The sequence below is a fragment of the Chinchilla lanigera genome, unplaced genomic scaffold (assembly GCF_000276665.1).
Source record: "Chinchilla lanigera isolate Chin_1 unplaced genomic scaffold, ChiLan1.0 scaffold00019, whole genome shotgun sequence".
NCBI lineage: Eukaryota > Metazoa > Chordata > Mammalia > Rodentia > Chinchillidae > Chinchilla > Chinchilla lanigera.
The window spans coordinates 945,596-965,704 of record NW_004955420.1 but is presented as its reverse complement, the minus strand read 5'-3'; the positions used below and the strand labels follow the sequence as shown (position 1 = coordinate 965,704).

Genomic DNA, 20,109 nt, shown 5'->3' with positions numbered 1-20,109 from the left:
GTGCTATAATTTTCAATACATAGATCTTTTACTTCCTTTGTTAGAGTGATGCCTAAGTATTTCATTTTTTTTTGGATGCTATTGTGAAGGGTGTGGTTTCCCTAATTTCTCTTTGTGAATCTGCTATTTGTTTACAGGAATGCTATTGATTTCTAAGCATTGACTTTATATCCAGCTATGCTATTGAATTTGCTTATTAAATCTAGAAGTCTTTTGGTGGAATTTTTGGGGTCTTCTATATAGAGTACCATGTCATCTGTAAATAATGATAATTAACTTCTTTCTTTCCTATTGTTATTCATTTTCTTTCTTTCTCTTGTTTAATTGCTTTGGCTAATATTTCCAGAACTATATTGAATAAGAGTGGTGATAGTGGATATCCTTGTTTTTTTCCTGATTTTAGAGTGAAAGCTTTCAGTTTTTGTACATTTATTTGATATTGGCTGTTGGTTTATCACAGTAGCCTTTATCAGATTTTGGTAAACACCATTTATTCTAATTTTCTGTAGGGTTTTCATTATGAAGGAGTGTTAGACTGTATCAAAACCTTTCTCTGCATCTATTGAGATGCTCATGTGATTTTTCTCTTTGGTTCTGTTGATATGTTATATTACGTTTATTGATTTGCATATATTGAACCATCTCTGCATTCTGGGGATGAATCTGACTTGGTCATGGTGTATAATCTTCTTGATGACTTGCTACATTCTGTTTGCCAGTGCTTTATTGAGGATTTTTGCATCTCTGTTCATTAGAGAGACTGACCTGTAATTCTCTTTTTTGTTTGGGTCTTTCTCTGGCTTTGGTATCAGAGTAATACTTGCCTCCAGGAATGAGTTTGGGAGAATCGCTTCTCTTTCTATTTCTTCAAAGAGTTTGAGAAGAACTGGTATTAACTGTACTGCTTGTGTCTGATGGTTTGTTGAGGGGAACAGTTAATGATTAAAAGTTTTTCTTTTAATATTTTGACCAATTTGCCTGCTTATATCTGGTAATCTGAGCAATTTATATGATGACAACAATTTGCAATATAACAACCATTGGTGAATTCCTACAATCCTGTCTAGTGAAACTATCTATTGTCTGTAATGTTCTTTTAAATTATTATTTTCTTATTCTCTTTAATGATTTGATCAACCTTCTATTCTTACATCTGGTAATCTGAGCAACTTTGTTGAAGATAACAATATGTAATATCACAACCACTGTTAATCCCTATCATTTGGTTTGAAACCCTGTATCATTTTTAATGTCCTTGCTTTGCTTTGTTTGTATTTTGCTATTGTTCCTTTTTGTACTATTTTCTTTAAAATAAAAATTAGAAAAAGTCTTCTCTAAATTTCTTGTAGAGTTCAGCTGTGAATCTATCAGGACCTGGGCATTTCTTTTGTTGGTAAGTTTTTATTACATTTTCAATTTCATTGTTCTGGTTTTTCGGTACACTTAATAGTGATCTTACACAATGACAAACATTTCTCTTTGTCTAGTTTCATGTGTGATGATATTTATTTGTGGTGATTACCTGTCACTTTTTTTTGTCAGCTCTAAATTTCTTGTAGAGTTCAGCTGTGAATCTATCAGGACCTGGGCATTTCTTTTGTTGGTAAGTTTTTATTACATTTTCAATTTCATTGTTCTGGTTATTAGAGACACTTAATAGTGATCTTACACAATGACAAACATTTCTCTTTGTCTAGTTTCATGTGTGATGATATTTATTTGTGGTGATTACCTGTCACTTTTTTTTGTCAGTACCATGAGTGTTTGAGCGCAACATTCACTGCATATGGCTGAGCACGGAGCTTTGTATTTAATAAGTACTTTGTGTTTATTTTTTTATTTTTTTGGTTTTTTTCTCCGGTACCGGGAACCGAACTCACGACCTTGCGCTTGCCAGGCAGGCGCTTTTGCCGCTGAGCTAAATCCCCAGCCCCTGTGTTTATTTTTAATTTGTGATTTTTCACCCAAAAATGTTATTATGGAATAAAGAGGAGACCACATTGTTGAAGTAAGAATTTCATGCTTCTTGTATAATATTTAATGGTAGGATGAAAAGATCACGCCATTACTTGGTAAAAATAATGTGAATTAATATCTCTTTGGGGGCTGAAAATTTAGCTCAGCGGCACAGTGCCTGCCTGGCAAGCTCGAGGTTGTGCTTTCAATTCCTGGTACCAGAAAACAAACAAACAAACAAACAAACAAACAAACAAAATCTCTTTGGATCTCTGAGGAATTTCATGGTAGGGAGTGATAGAATGACATTTATGAAGGAGAGGAAACGTTAGCAGTTGGATAGAGAGAAGACTGTTATAGACTTTCACTACTGAAAACTCCTGAAGTTGAGTACTAGAGGGATTAGCTCAGCATTTGATTCAGTTCTACCTTTTTGCCATTCTTAACATGAGTTGTGGATTATAGGGCTTTCCTAGATGGAAAACAATACTCTAAAGAGGTTCCAGAATGAGGAGGACTCTGTATAGCAAGGACAGCTCTTTGTTCTGCAATTCTCTGAAGACAACTCTTAGGCTTCAGAGACTGTGGGACTAGACCGTGAAAACATATATATGCAAGAAAGGTTGGTTCTGAGATACAAGCTCAAAGTGGACTTATTTCAGGGACAATGAACCAAATGCAGAATTGTATTTGTGCGTGCATGAAGACTTTAGGGAGATGTCTATAGTTTTTGTCAAATCTTCAAAAAGATCTGTGACTCTAAAAATGATTAACAACAGCATAAATGTGAATAACATGATCCAATTTTTTTATATGATCCAATTCTGAAGGGGAGGAAAAGTGTCTAACAGACTGGTATCATTAGTTAATTCAAGGATGTAAGACTGGTAAGAGAATGGAGAAACTGAATTTTTAAAGCATTGTTTCTCTGTATTGCTTGATTTATAAAAATGAGCATATATTACTTTTATAACTCAAAAAAGTTAAAAAAAATCTCCAGGTTAAACTAAGAATCTCTTAGAAGGTTGCAACCGAGTTTTCTGAGTGGTTAATTATGGTAAAACCATTCATGGCAGGATATACACAGGGAAGAGATGGGAACCAGTGACAAAGGAGTACCAGGGAAGGTGAAGAAAACTTATTCTGTATAGGTCAAACTTTCCTGAAGCTCAGGGACTATTTCCTTGGAGGCTAATGGGGCTTTCTTCATCTGGAAAATGAGAGTGATTGTTCAGAAAGTGGATAAGTGATGGGTCCTGGGAGCGGGGAAGAGTGATCTTAAGAGTCAAAGCTAGCAAGTAGCTCCCAGAACTTTTACAGAACTGGACTTAGATGCACAATGCAGTCTAGCATGCATGATCTTATAGGTGTGGTACTCCTTGGGGCAGGGGATTCTTTGTGGCATTTAGAAAGTGGGGAAGGATACATTGTCCTCTGTCACAATATATCTTAATGGAAGAGGAAGCCAAAATGTAGAGGAAAAAATAGAATAGGCAACCTTGAAAAGAAAACCAAAGCAAGCTGAATCTTTATGACCCATGAGAAAGAATGGGGACAGAGAAGATAGAGGAGAAGTGCCTGACTGGAGTCTTCAAGATTATTTAAGAAGCCAACTTAAGGATCCATCTGGAGGTGTTATGGTTTATGTCTATGTGTCCCCCCAATGCCTTATGCGGACATGGGGCAGGCTTTTAGAGTTTGAATATGGGTGTGAGAGCTGCATCTGCCCTGGAGTGGATAGTTTGCATATGTAAGGGAGAGGAAGAAGTGCTTGAGGGCATTCCTCCTTCGCCATTCCTCCCCCATTCCGCCCTGGTGTGGGCTTGCAGCTTAGGTGTGCTGCCGCCCTGAGATGCAGCCCTCTGCCACGTGCCACTCTGCATTATAATCTGCCAAGTACGGATTGAGACTTCCTCGAACTGTAAGCGAAATAAACCTTTCCTTCCTTAATTTTGGGCGTCAGGTATTTTGTCCCAGCAGCGAGAAAAAAAGTAACCAAGACAGGAGGTAAGTGAGACAGTCAGAGAGGAAAATCAGAAAGGCAGGGCCCCAAGCCACGTAGCAGATGTTTTCATATTTTGTCTTGTAGATGCTCTGGCTCCCATTCCAGACTACTGACCATGTCCCGCCCCATTCCGGTGGTTTTCCAGTCCAGCATTGAAGATGATGTGCAAGAATGGACTCCAGCCATTTTGTCTATTTATTTCAGTATAAGAAAAGGGAATTTAGACCCTGAGAGGAGTCCTTGCCCATAAAATGCCATAATTTCTCTCCGTTCTTGACCCTTCGTCCTTATCTCTTTTTCCTCAGCCCCATGACATCCCTAAAAACCAAAATTAAAGTCTTTTTATGCACATTAGTTACACAGAAAGCCTAAATTTTTAAAGTTAGAACAGTGATGGTTTAGCCCATGGTTTTATGACTAGTTGATGAAATTGCCACTTTCAGTTATCTAACAGAGAGCCTTATAGATTATAATTACTGTTTTTTTAAGGCTCTCAGGTTTATGAAATTTTTCCATTCATTATCTAATTTAAACCTCACTACAATCTTTTCAGGTACAATAGGTACACTGGTAGGCAGTTGAGGCTAGGACAGGCCATGTTAGTCACCAGACATAGCACAGCTAGGATATGGGGGAATCTGAATTATAACCCAGCTGGACTCCAAATATCAGCATTTCCCACTACACTAGGCTGTTTATTTGTAGGTTAAAGGCAGTTACTGTGGTCAGTGAGTACCTGGACTCACCACCAGGTTTCTTAAGTCCAAATTCCAATGCTACCATTAATAAGTGGGATGGACTTGGATAAGTCACTTAGAATCTATGTACATCCATGTCCTTATCTGTAAAGGGTATAATATTACCCACCTTACAGGGTCACTATCAGGATTAAATACTCTAATACATATCAAACTCTAGGAGACATTATGAGTATTATATATTATTAAAATTCTATTTCTAACAGATTTTGTAGTGGAGTCATGTATGTACCTCCTCTGCTTTTACATCTTTTTTTGAGAACAACAGAGGATAAAAATAGCTACTTCCTTAATGAAATCACTTGAATGATCCTCTCTGGAACTTTCCATGGTTTCCTCCCAGAAGGAAGGGATTAACATGGAATTATAGACCTACTGGGCTAGCAAAACCCTTCTGCAGGGTTGGCTCCCTGCACCCTGAGGAGGATGATATGAGCAGTCTCCTGACCCCTAATCTAGTGCTGTACCTTTGATCTATGCAGGGTAGACATGCCTCCCCTTTTCAGCTAAAAGGAAAAGCACGGTTTTTATTCCTCAGAAAAAAGCCACATTTGCACTGCCAGGCCTTTTGAAATCAAATGGGTGCCTGTTGTAACAAGATGTAGCTTAGAAGAAAAGGTGGGGAACAAAAAGATGGTTACCTCTGTGGAAGCTACAGTTATATTTTTAAATAAAGAGGCTATTTTATTTGATTTTTAAAGAAGTCAGAAAAATATTCTGTGCATTAAGACTTCAAAGCAGAAAAAGAAAATTTAAACATTTTCTTATTGATTTACTTGTAATATACGTGTTTATTTCAGGGTGCTCAAAAGAATAAACAGACACTGAAGCTTTAACCAACTGTAAGTAAAAATTGTTCTGAGATTGAGTCTGAATTGAAATCAACATTTCTGGTCACTAGTTAAGCTCTTAAAGGAAGGAAAAAAATCATTCCTCATCCCCCCTCCACTAATAAAAATGTTACCAAGGTTTGGATTATTCATTTGAGAAATTTTTCTTGATGCCATTAAAAGGCAAGCCAGTGATGAGCCTTCCCGTTTGCTTGCTGTAATGAGCGAGTGATGAAAGAAAACGTGTTTGGCAGCAGCTGTTCCCTCAAAAACAGGGGCACATGTAGCTCATTTGTGAACAAAACACTTTGGCTTCTCAGATTGGGATGAGAGAATGAGACTTAAAGCGCAGAGTCATAGCTGACTCCAAAGGCTCCGTAAAACCTTGTCTTTGTTACTGTTTCTCATTGCTGAGACAAAATACCTGACTCCCAAAGTTAAAGGGGAAAGGATTTAATTGGCTTACAGTTTGTAGAGGTTGCAATCCAAACTGGCTGGCTTCAAGCCAGGGTGCTTGGTAGAGGGGCATTGCAGAGGAGAAACAGTTCATGGCGGGCAGAAGATAACAAGGCAAACAGGGATGACCACAGTTCTTTCTATCCCTGAAATCTTATCTAGAGTACTTAGGGCAGGTAGCACTCACACTTTTCATCCTAGTGCTATTCATCCTAGCATTGCACCATGAATCAATTCCAGCATCCCACACTCTAGATCCACCTCTGAAAATCTTCCATGAGGCTTTGGGCGGACATCTAGACACAAACCATAATAAACCTACAAACCTTCAAAAAATGACAGGTCTTCCATATGAATGTGAGAGCACTTGCTCATAGGATATGTGAAAGAAGTCCTCTCTACAGTTTTCCTCAAGGGAACAGAATTTAATTTGGTTAGATCGTACAAATTAAGGGCAGAGATGATTTCTCCAAGCCTTATGGCTTGGTATATTTCTTGAGTTACACTCAGACTAGAAGCAGGGCTGTGAACAGACCCCCTCCTAACTTGTGTGCAACCTTGGCAACAATAAAAACAGCAATTACATTTGATGAGTCATTTACTAGTAATATAACAAGCAGTTTCCTATTGTCTGTGAGGATATGTTCCCAAATCCCCTGTAAATGCCTGAAACCTCAGATAGTAGTGCTGAACCCTACATATACTATTTTTCTTCCCAGAAATATACCTCTATGATAAATTTTAGTTTATAAGTTAGTATAATAAAGATTGACAACAAAAAATAATAAAAAAGAACAATGATAACAAAACAGTATAACAAAAATTATGTGAATCTCCTCTCTGTCTTTCAGTCTCTCTCATGATTCTGTATTGTATTCACCTTTTCTCCACTTATGATGATGTAAGAGTGCATAATGCCTGTGTGAAGAGATGAAGTGAGGTGAATAACATAGGCCTTGTGACACAGTTTTAGGCTACTACCTGAGCGTTCCTTGAACACAAGCACTATGATGTGTTCAGGTCAGTAGATCTGATAACTAAGAAGTCTACTAAGTAACTGATGAGAAGGTGGTGTACAGCATGGATTCCCTGGAGAAAGGGATGGGCTGAAGCAGGGAGGCCTGAGGGTTTGTCATGCCATTTAGAATGGCTGCAATTTAAAGCTTCAGAATTGCTTGTCTCTGAAATTTTTCATTTAATAATTTTGTACTGCAGTCTACCCTGTAGTAACTGGAACCATGCAAAGCAAGATCACATGTATGAGTTGGACTGTTGTAAATTAAGTTAGCAAGTTGCTCGCCAAAATGTGTCCTAACTTTTTACTTTGACAAATCCATCTTGTTCATTGTCTGTGGGTAAGATGTTTGTTCCTAGGACTTCGTTGCCTTTCACAGGAGGCCAGTATACGTTGGGATTGGTCTATAGCTAAATCAGGACATGTAATTAATTCCCTAGAGTAAGCTGGATTTCAAATATGCTGTCCTGAGGTATGGCCATGGATCAGGCTATAGGTTGTAGTTTTAGCTGATCACCACATACGTATGTATGAGGGTCTAGTGATTCTTTAAACGGCAGCACTGTATTTTTGTTGGGATACGACTGGTGTAGGATGAGCAATATGGTTAGCATCCCTCACTCTTTCTCATTAAAAGCCAACAGCAGACCCAAGTTAATTGACCAGTAAGAATATCTGAAATTGTTTTCAGATGTCCCCTTGAGAAGATAGTGCTACCCCTTTTTAAAACCTCTGAGAGATTGTATCTTCAGTATTTCCCATGAACCCTGATGGGTAACAGTTTTTGAACACTCCCACAGGTGGAACACTGTCTTGGGCTGTAGGTTGAAAATGGATGCTTGATCAGTGATGTTTCATGAAGGTGAGTTGGCAGTGCATCACTGGAAGAGCTAAGAAGAAGGTGTGAAATCATTACTTCTTAGACATGCGATGTCTTCCCTGTATTGTCACAATGGCACAGAGCCCTATAATAACAAGCCAAACCTTTAAGAGCACTGCCATCTTCCTATACTTGTGATTTTCCATTGCAACTACTGTGTTAGCCTTTTTGCTAGCAAGAAATAGACACTTACTTAATTTACTTCAAATGATAGATTTACTGTGAGGATATGCTTGGGAATAAATATGATTAGACCAACAATAACATGGCTGAGCCCTAGGGAAACAGCTGCTCATCAGGCCCTGCGGGAAGAGATAGAACAGCATTTGTGAGCTCAGAGGTCATCCAGGGACCAGTGTGGTTCTGGAGGCTGAGTCACCTGGACGTTTCTTAGAAGCTGGAGTTGTCAGGTCCAATTAAGATGTTCTTAGTAATTGAGTCTGTCTCTGTCTCCCTCCTTCCCTCCTTTGTTCCTTCTCTCCCTCCTTCCATTACCAATTAATACCAACCAATGACCTTCCTCCTTAATAAATAGATCTTTTAGTTTTCACTTACTTAAGGCCCCCTTTTTTGCTCTTGGTCTTCTGATTGTCTTCTTGTTTTCTTCCTCTCAGGCTTTTATTCAGTCATCTCTTCTATCAATTCATGACCTCAGTGCTTAATGACCTTTGCTACTTGCCCACTGTCTACATATCCTCTCATACTTCAAGTTAGAATTCCTTAAAAAAATAATCAGATTGGACCAGATGGTTACCATCATTTTGCAAGGGGCAGATCTATCATGTCAAATCTTGGGCTGTTTCCCAGCACAAGAAGTGATACACAAAATGGCCATCAGGTACCTCTCAGGAGCTGCTGCCCTCAACCGTAAGTACAGCCTGTACCTGAAGCTGGTAGTCCAGTCTCCAAGTGCAACCACCCAAAGTGGCATGCAATGCAAACGTGCTTTGCAGTGCAGGTGCAGGAAGTATACATGGACAAAGAAGTTTGGAATGATAAAAAAATTCTTGTTTATAGCACATAGAAACTCAGGTTTAATTCATTGCTCTATTTTTAACTTAAAATGGAGAAGTTATCTTTTCTTCTGATTTAAAGTTAATATGTATGATTCCTTTGCAGAAGACTTAGGTGACCTCTAAGCAGCTGACTTCAGTGGTCCTAACTCCATCACTTGTGCATGGGGATGCACAAGTATCAGATGAGGTTCCCACGAAATAATTTCTGTGCAACGGTTTTTTGTGTGCTAATGCTACAAATTATTCTTACTATGTGTGTAACAAGAATAAACATTTTTCAGCAATATGTTTAGGAGTCATTTAAAATCCCCTCTCTTAACCCTCCCTCCCCCAAGCATTAGTCTATACTTCTTTTGGCAGTTTTTCACAGATAGCATGGTGCTTTCTGGAGTAGCATCTCACATGCATGCTGGAATCTCACCAGTACCATCTTCTGTACAAACTAGAGTTCATTAGGAGATTCTCCCAGGGGCCATACAGAAACCGCCCCTGAAATGACTGTAGGAAGAGCAGTCTTCCTTGGAGGTAATGCCCTGGCCCAAACCAGGAGGGAAACAAACTATCAGGACAGAAGGATGCTGTTGTCTATGCACAGATGTTCCTCTGAAATGAAACAAACAGGGCAAGAAAGAGTTACTGCCGAAGGATCTTCAGCTCCTGTTTTGCTGCAAAATCCAATCTCATATTTGTGATTTATAACCTTCTGGTAGCAAAGACTCAGATTTTAATGCCTAAAGATGAGAAATGTGGACAGGCATGTGGAAAAGTTAATATAGAATGCCATCCGTAGGAAAGCCTCCTTGCAAACCTGACCTCAGCTGACATCTGGACACTTGGACTTGGTGAGGGCCTCTACTATGCTCTGAGATGAAAAGCTCGGAGTGCCTGCAGTGTTTATGCAAACACTATAGATTACGCTGAAAACCTGCTTTCCTTTGAAGAGCCTGACATTTTGTTGTGTTCTAGGTCAAGGGGATCCAGATGATCAACATCCAGTAAAAATCCCAGGCTCTGAGTCTCAAATGAGCCTCCTTAGAAGATACATTTCACCCTTACTGTCACAACCCATTGCTGGAGGAATTCAGCATGTCCTGTGTGACTCCACTGGAGGGATTCTTGAAACATGTTCCTGGATTCACCTACATGTCATCTTCGCCTTTCATCTTTGTTGATTTTGCTTTATATCTTTTTACTGGAATAAATCTTAGCCATGGTGACCAATGTATATTGAGCATCTAACCTGCAAGCAGTTTCACCCTTCTGCCAAACAGTAAGGGGAGGGAAACAAAACATGATGAGGTATTCAGTGTCTAGCAATAATGGGAGGCCATGAAGAAGCAGAAGAATGATGTGGTTATCAGACCTTAGCTACAGAAGGGAGAAACTCTCTGAGAGCTGAGGCCTAGTGTGGTGGATTGAAAACTGGTGGTCAACTTGTAACCCCCAGCTGAACTAAACCAGCATGGTGCTGTGCATGGGAGGCCCACCTGAGGACTGTTGCCAGCAGCATAAGAGGTAGAATCAGAGAAGAAGACAGGCAGTTGGGAGCTTGTAGAAGCTGTTTGGGAAGCTGTTAGGAAGCTTCTGGTTCTCTTGGGCTATTCTGCTAGAGGACCTTGTCATGGTGGCTTTCCTGATAAACTTGGCTGTTCTTGTTGAAGGAGCCAAGGAGCTTACTATTGGTGAGAATGGCTATGGTTCACTTTGGGGGAGCTCTGGTCCTCACTTCGAGCGTCGCTTCCTGGCTCTGGACCAGAAGAGAGTGCACTGCTCAGTCTCCTGGAGAAGCTTGTTGCATTGACTTTCCTGGAGGGAACTCAGTTTTCCTCATCATTGGAGAAGCTCAAGACCTCACTGTTGCTGAGGATGGCTGTGGTACTTTTCAGGGGAGCTCTGGTTCTTACTTTGAGAGTCGCTTCCTGGCTCCAATTCAGATCCCTCAGCCTGCTAGCACAGGTACTTCATCCTGATGGCACAGACTCTAGCTTCCACTGCTGACCTTTGGGCCTTCCCAATGCAGATCCATCAAACAGGCCTGCCTAAGACATTGTCATGGGCTCTATGCTTCCAGCTGGACTCATACAGGACATTACTCTGGGATCCAGACCCTCAGCTAGATTCTTTGGTCTATAATGTGTAGACAGATTTCCTGCACTCTCTTTCTATGATTCTTTGGGTGACTATTATAAATAATCTTATAAAATATGTGTCCTGTATTGTATTTTCCCCTGGAAAAATCCCAAACCATAACATCTAGGGACCAATGTCTGATGAGTAAGCACATCCCTGTCTCTGTCTTTCTCACCTCCAGTAATTTGTTGGTGCTTTGCATTGGTCAAATCCCAGTAGAATGCAGAGCTTGAGTGAAGCCATCCTCTATGGCACAGAGCTAGAGAAAGAAGGTGAAGATGGATCTGAGAAAGAAAATGAAGAATTATTAGGACAAGTTTAAAATCAAATCATTTTTAGATGCTTCTGAACTCCACTGATAAGTCAGCTTATTATTACAGGGTTCACAATATTGCATTATTCAACAACCCTGGACATATCCTCATTGTATACATTGAATAAAGTTCAAGTTACACTTCACTCTGCTGCCTCTTCACCCCACAGTTGCATATATTCTAAACTTCTGGTCCTCCAGGACTATCCATTGTTTTACTAAAGCAATATTCTCTTCCCTTCATTTCTTTCTTTCTTTCTTTCTTTCTTTCTTTCTTTCTTTCTTTCTTTCTTTCTTCTTTCTTTCTTTCTTTCTTTCTTTCTTTCTTTCTTTCTTTCTTTCTTTCTTTCTTTCTTTCTTTCTTTTTTCTTTCTTTCCTTCATATTTTGTGTGTCCCTTCCTTGTTACTTCTGATTAATGAAGTCCTACCAATCCTTTAGAATGCAGTTCATCTGCCATACTTCTTGCTGGTCTTCTTGAACCCTAGGAATTCCATCAGCACATAAATTGGCTTCATGCCATAGTACTAAGCAGCCTACTTCAGGTCAGTTTTGGGTCATAGGCATTATACTAATCTTTTACACTTATGGTTGCTGTGTGTTATTTACATCCCAACAGTGCAGGTCCAGACTCTGTTTCTGCAGGTCCCAGCACAAGTGCCAGGACTCCACCTGCTGGGCTCAGAGCAACTCAATTCCCTGCTCCTCTGGAGAATGACACTGGAAATTGTTCATTTCTCACGAGGTTATGACCATCTCAAAGACAGTGAACCTTGCATATTCACCTTTATGCTGTCATTGGTGGTTAGTACAGCGGCTTTACATAGAGGGTATTCTATACCAATTGTGGAATTAAATTAATTTGATTAAAAATAAATGGAATAATTTTAACTTTTTAACCTTTTAAGTTCTGTCACGTTTAGAAATAGAGCAAGTAGAATATACTTGTTCCTACTTTTGAACTTAGGAATCTCAGGAAATAAGGACTAAGAAAATAAATCCTCTTTGAAGGAAAAGGTTTCCTGTACTTTGCAGTTTTATTTTTGATAGATGAGATGAATCAGCCATTTCAGATGAAAGGAGAGGGCTCTGTGACACGAGCTCTCTCCACTTATGGGCAAACTAAGACACAAAGTTAAAACCTGTAATTTCAATGATAGAGTAAGATTTTTCAATTATTAAATTTAAAATTAAGTTTAGAGTTGTTACCAGAGAGTCAGAGTCATTCTGGAAGCTATTTTTGGTGTGCACGGACCTCACTTTCTTCCTTCCCTAGGCCACAGAGAATAAAAACTTGATTAAACATAAATTTTTCATGTTTCAAAAAGGTGGTATCCTAGCAACAGGAAGTGTGACAATGGAGTGAATAGATGCAAACTGTGGATAGACACTCCATATGGGTTTTTTTTTTTTTAAAGACAGTTGATAAAGTGACCAGATCATAAATATGGCTGATTGGGCAGTAAATTATATTCTGGAATGAAAGATCCAGTGGAAAGAAAAGTTTTACTTAATTTGGCTGTGTTTTATGGCTTTATATTCAGACTAAAGAGTTTTTTAATTGGATATCTGCAAGCTAGTCATTTAAATTCCCCACCAAATTTCAAGGAATAAGCAGGAATTTAATTTTTCTGCATGGTTAGCTCCATAAAAACTGCATAGAAAACCTCTTTGGTAAGGAAAATGTAGGTAAGTTTTGTCAAACAACAAACCAAACAGTAATAATCATTATGAAGCAGTCCAGGAACTAGGCTATTGACTGACTTTCAATCTATTTTAAAACATAAATTATGCATTTATTTATATCAAATATACATCTTCCTAGATATGGCAACTAGGCTTATAATCCTGGGAAACCCCTGTTATAGATTAATAAAGTGTAACCCAATCAAAATATTGAGTTTTTGTCATTGCAGGTAGTTATCGTTATTATTATTTTGTTGTTGTTGTTGTTTGTTTTTTTCTGGTACAGAGAATCGAACTCACAACCTCGCACTTGCCAGGCAGGTGCTGTCCCGCTAAGCTAAATCCCCAGCCCATAGTTATCATTATTATAACAGACTTTTTGAGACATAATCCACGTACCATAAGATCCACCATCTTAAGGTATACAATTCAGTGTTTTTTAGTTTATGTGTAAAGTATGCAACTTTCAATATTATTTAATTTCAGAATATTTTTATCTACCTACTAAGAAGTCTCATTAACATTAGATATCACCACCTAGATCCCACAACCACTAATCTATTTTCTTTTTCTACGGAGTTGTTATATGAATAGAATCATGTAATATTTAGCCTTTATGTCTGGCTTCTTTCACTAAGCGTAATGTTTTCAAGGTGTACCTATTATCAATACTTCATTTTTATTTATGGATGTACCACACTTGTTTACCACTCATTAGCTGATGGATACATCAATTATTTCCACCTTTTGCTATTGTGACTAGTACTTCTGCAAAGCTGAGTGTACAGGTTTTTGTTTAAGCATCTGTTTTCAACTATGTATGTTGGAAATATATCAGTGGAATTTTTATATCATATAGAAATTCTGTGTTTAACATTTGAGGAACTGCTAAACCAATTTTCAAAATTGCTGCACCATTTTACATTCCTTCCAGCAATGTGCAAGGGTTCAAATTTCTTTACATTCTTACCAACATTTGAGATTGTCACTTTCAGTAGAAACATCCTACTGGATGTAAAACGATGTCCTATTGTGGTTTAGATTTCCATTTACTTAGTGACACATGATCAGCATCTTTCACTGGGGATTTGTAGGTCTTCTTTGGAAAACTGTCTATTCAAATCCATTTTTAATTGGGTTATTTATATTATTGAATTATAAAGGTTCTCTATATATTCTAGAAATAAGCCTCCTGCCAGATATGTGATTTTCAAATATTTTCTGTTAAATAGTTGACTTTCTTTTAAAAATAGACCATTCTTATACCTACTTTAAGTCTAGAAATGAAAGCACAGAATTTTCCATACACCCTGGACAAACCATACACATATAACAACCTTCCCAACTATCCACACCTTAAGCCGAGTAGTACATTTGTTGCAACTGGTAAACTTACACTGACACATTATTCTCATCCAAAGCCTCTAGTTGGTCTAAGAGTTTACTATTTTTTTCTATGCAGCACTGGGTACTGAATCTAGGGCCTTGCTCATGCTAGGCCTGAACTTGTTCTGCCACTGAGCTATATGCTCAGCCTATTAATATTCTTTTTTTGAAATAAGACCCCACTGAGCAGCTCAGGCTGGTCTTGAATTTACAATCCTCCTGCCTCAGTCTCTCTTGCTGGAACTACAGGTATGCAGCATTGAGCCTGGCTAGGGTTCACTCTTGGTGTTATACATTGTGTGGTTTTGGACAAATGTTAACAATATGTATCCAACAACAGAGTATCATACACAGCCCCGTCACTGTCCTAAAATCATCTCAATTCTATTCATTTCTTCTCCTGTACTCAAAAACTTCTGATCTATTTGTTGTCATCATTGTTTATTTTTTTCAGAATGTCATATAATTGGAATCATATAGTGTGTAGTCTTTCCAGATCATTTCTTTCCATTGACAATATGCATTTAATGTTTCATTTTTCATAATCGTTTCATTGCTTGTAATTGTTTCACTTTTTATAAATGTTTCATTGCTTTATAATTCATTTTTTAGCTGTGCATAATATACCATTATCTAGACATACCATGGTTGATTAATACTTTCATCTACCAAATGACATCTTGGTTGCTTACAAATCTTGGAAATTATGAATAACAGTGTTATGTGTGCAAATTGTGTGGACATGAATTTTCATCTCTTGTGGATAAATACTAAAGAGCACAGTTGTTGGCTTTTATAGCAAGAATGTGTTTAGTTTTATAAGAAACTTGCAAGCTATTCTGCCAAATGGCTGTTTCATTTTGCCTTCTCAGAACAATTCATGAAAGTTCCAGTTGCTTCACATCCTTATCAGATGAAACCGAGCACATTCAGGGTGGTACAGCCGCACTCCATAATCTCATCAGAATTTGGTTTTGTCAGTGTTTTTGGTGTTTGCTTGAATTGATTTCTTTCTTGCTGAGGTTGTTGAAGCACAAACTCTTAATTCTGATTAAGTTCAGCTTATCTATTTTGTTGCTGTTCATGTTTTTGGTGCTATATTTAATATTCAGTCATTTTACCTAAAGTCATGAAGACTCACTCCTCTGCTTTTCTCTAAGAATTTTACTTTTTAAGTTCTTACACTTACATCTGTAAGCCATTTTGAGGGTTTTTAAATATATGTTGTGAGGCAGAGGGTCTGACTTCATTTCTTTGAACGTTTGTTGAAAAACTATTCTTTTCTTATTGAATAATCTTGGCATCCTTGACGAAAATCAATCTACAATAAATGTAGAGTTTATTTCTGGACTCCCAATTCTCTCTTTCCCCTTCTACAACACTTTCTGGATTAATTCATATTTGTATTAAGCTTTAAAATTTAAAAAAGTGAATATTCCAGATTTTCTTATTTCAAGATTATTTTGACCGTTGTAGGCCTTTGGCATTTTCATGCACATTTTAGAATACTGTCATTTTCTACACAAAATGTACTGGAATTTTGATTAGAAATACATTACATCTAAAGATAAATTTAGGGAAAAAATCGACATAAAACTAATACTGTGTTCTCTGATCCATGAATATGGTATCCCTCTTCTTAATTAATTTTTTTCCAGAATATTTGAGCATTTTTCATGTATGCATTGTGGGCCTATCTTATTTGATGTGTTTACACATGCTTTGGTTTGGCATGAGATTAGCAAAAGAATAAATGCATAGATCATAGAAACACAACAGAGAATCCAGGAGTAGAACTACAGGAATATCCTCAACTGATCTTTGACAAAAGAGCAAAACCAATAAAATACTGAAAAGTTAATGTTCTCCCAATGAATGATTCTTGAACAACTGAATATCTAAAAAGGGAAAAAAATTTAAACAGATACCTTATATTTTTTATAAATATTAACTCAAAACTGATCATAGATATAATGTAACTTGCAAAAATATAAAACTTCAGAAAAAACTAGAAGAAAATTTACACAGGGTTGGATTTGTGATGAATTTTTAAGTATAATACAAAACAGAAAAAAATGAACAGAACTCTTAAAAAAAAGAACTTTGCTCTGCTAGCGACTTTAAGAGAATGAAAAGACAAGCCACACACCAGGAGAAAAAACTTGCAAAACAAAAAATGGACAAAAATTTGCATCAAAAGTTAAAAAGATTGTTAGACTCAACAATAAGAAATGAATGATTCTACTTAAAAATTAGCAAAAGACACAAGCAGGTACCAGAGAAGATACCAAATGAACATATGAAAAGATGCTCAATGTCATTTGTCATGAGGGAATTTCAAATTAAACAACAATTACTACACACCTATTAGAATAGCTCAAATACAAATGCCTAACAATACTCATCAGTGGCAGGAATGCAGAGCTACAGGATTTCTTATGTATCACTGGTTGGAATGCAAAATGACACAGAAACATTGAAAGGCATTTGGTTGTTTACTACAAGACTAAAAATTGTCCTACCCTATGATCCAGTAATCTTGTTATTAAATAGTTACCCAACTGACTTCTAAAAAATGCATGTCCACATGAAAGTGTGCATGTGCATGTTTATAGCAGCCTTATTCCTTATCTCCAAAAACTGGAAGCAGCAACGATATCTTCTAATAAGTGAATGGATAAATAAGCTATAGTACATCTACTCAAAAAAATGTAACCTACTGATAAAAAAGAATTTGTGATGAAACTATGTAAAAATATAGCTGAACCTTCAAAGCATATTTTTTAAAAATTTTATTTATTTATTTATTTTTGTGCCAGAAATTGAACTCAGGTCCTTGCACTTACCAGCCAAGTAAGGCATATTTTTAAATGGAAGAAATCAGATTGAAATGGTTGTATATTATGTGATTTCAATTATATGACATTCAGGAAAAGGCAAAAGTACAGCAAGGATAAAAGATCAGTGGTTGGCAGGAATTCAGTATGCGGTGAGGGTGGGAGTTGGAGACTGAATAGATAAGGTACAGGTGGGTTTTTTAAAGGCTAGGAAATTATTCTGTATAATAATATAATAATGAATATAGGACAAGGAGCATGTGTCAAAATCCAAAAAATATTATAAGACAAAAGTTAAACTTCAATATATCACATTAAAAAAAAAAACAACGAGACTGAGAATGGAATTTAGAATGTTACAAAACAATCTGACTTATTACAAATTTATGAATCCACCTCACTGAAGTGGGTGGGAGAAATAGGGCTGACCTAGGTAACTCTGGAAATGAGTGGCATCTATAAAACTAAAGGCAAAATAAACTGTACCTGAATACATTACTCTGGTGGGTAATGTTTACCACAGGTGTGGAAGTTACAAATTATGAAGCCACTATACATGTAGACTGGAACTGAATAACTAAGCAGATGGATGGCAGGTGGTGGGAGCCAACCTTCTCACTGTAGGTGTAGGAGGTTACATGAGGGAAGAGGCCGAAATGATCTTTATAATAAAGGATTAAATTGCAGACATCAGTATGAATTTATGTTTAGCTTAATATGGGCACACATGGTGAATCTAGAAATATTTATAAATATATGTTATACGCAAGGAAGTATATACATAAGAAACATAGCACACATGTATCTCCTTGCTCTGCCAGCTGAGAGGGTTAAAAAGCACTGATTGCCGAGTAACAGTGATCATCTCTTGTGCCCACATATTTATTTCTACTAGCATTCTCCAATACAAGGAACTAGTTCTCCTCAGAGAAATGGCTGCTTCTAGGACTAAAGATCTCTTGCCTGAATCATCATCTTGCAGAGAGTTAGAAAGTATTCAGAAAACCCAACAATTGAAACATGTCAAAATGAACTAGAGACAACTGAAAGAACTCTCAGTAGCCAAAGCTTGAAAGATCTGAGCAATAAAATAAAGTCATACAGTATTGGGTTTAAATCCAAAGTATAAAGGAAATACCCATTTGTTTATACTGAAATAAATAAATGATTGTATAGATAATTAAATTAGGAAGGATAAATAATTTAAATACTTATGTAGATACTCCATGCTTAAGTAACCAGAGCAAGATTCACTCTTTAGGTGCAGTTTTGTATGCAGACTACCTTCCAGTTTAAACAGTAATTTTACAGTAGAGATATTAGACAAACACTACTCAAGCCAAGTGATCACATTTACATCAACAATACATCACACTGATAGTAAGTACCCTTGGTGTGATATACGAAATGACACTTGATCTCTGTGTTTGCTTTCCTCAAACCCTAACTGGGGGACAACTACAGAGTATTCCTCAGAACTCTAAAGATCACCCAAACAAGGACTATTTGAGAAACTGTCAAAATGAGAGGTGTCTATGAAGACATGACCACTGGATGTAATGCGTCTTGTTGCATCCTGGTTGGCATTCTGGAACAGAAAAAGGATATTAGGGGAAAAACAAGGAAATATGAATAATGATATATCGTTATTGGGTCATTAATGACATATCGTTATTGGGTCATTAATTATGACAAGCGCCTCATATTAATGGAATTTTTCAATAATAGGAGAAATAAAGTGTTGTTTACATGGAAATTCTTTATACTATCCTTGTAATAATTCCATAAATCTTTAACTGCTCTAAAGTTAAAAGTTTGTTTTTAAAAACCCAAGATATTAGTATACAGTATATAGGTACTAAAGAAACAACATTGGAATAAGCTTGCTAGATTGGATATAAAGCTGGCTAATTTCTCACACAGAAATAAAATTATATGTATGGTGTTATCTTTTGCTGGGGAGAAATCATCTGAAAAATATTAATCTTCTACATGTTAATACATAGTGCCATAGAATCTGATCTCTAATCAATAGCAAACACTAAATCATGCAAAAGTGCATTCTCATTGAACAAAGGTTGGCAAAGTTTCCTTAAAGATCTAGGCAGTAAATACTGTAGGCTTGCACACCATTTAGTCTGTGGTGAAACTGCTCAAATATCCTGTTAACACAAAAGCAGCCATAAATACATAAATGAATGTGGATGTGTTCCAATAAGACTTTTAAAAAAACAAGTGCTAGCTTACAAGCTAGCACTTCATTACCTCCGCTCTAGAATATTAAATAATTTTCTGTAGGCATGTCAAATAATACTGCATTATAACACAGAAAAGACTTGCCATAACACGTTGGCCATTTTTCTAAGCTTGGATACATTTTCTTACCAGTCCCCAATTAATGACCTTCTGGACTGAGTACAGTCAACTCCAGGTTACTCCTGTTCGGTCCTGTGATGCTTCATAAATGTGGGTAGATCTTGCCTCTGGTCACTGTCATTCACAAGAGGCTCTGTCTGGGGCCAATGTGTCTTCTGTGTGTCTTCACATGTACTTGAGAGCATCCTGACTCCAGAAGTGACTGGGCTGGACCTACCTGAACTTTCACTCTTCTGAGGTCAGCTGGGACTTTGCTTTGGCTTCTATCTGCATTCCACCAGGGGAGAATTAGAAATCTTTCAACAATAGTTCTTTTTGTTTTTGTTTTGTTTTTGACTTTTTACTTTTGAGAAGAGGTCAACCCTGCACATATTCTTGAATCTGTCCTTCAGGAAGAAAAAGTGTCTGGACTGTCTTTAAGATTTAATAAAAGTTAAAGTAGAGATTTTTTTTGTCATATGATATT

The 20,109-nt window shown here is 37.2% G+C and overlaps 1 long non-coding RNA gene across 1 annotated transcript; it reads right to left on the bottom strand.

Moving 5' to 3' along the window:
- Positions 1-7,729: 7,729 nt before the first annotated feature.
- On the bottom strand, positions 7,730-19,813 carry LOC106148336. The gene is made up of 4 exons (XR_001233682.1): positions 19,653-19,813; positions 12,568-12,630; positions 11,222-11,330; positions 7,730-9,519 (listed from the first exon to the last, which is right to left on the bottom strand). It is a non-coding gene; the product is annotated as an uncharacterized LOC106148336 (long non-coding RNA).
- Between the last annotated feature and the right edge of the window lie 296 nt (positions 19,814-20,109).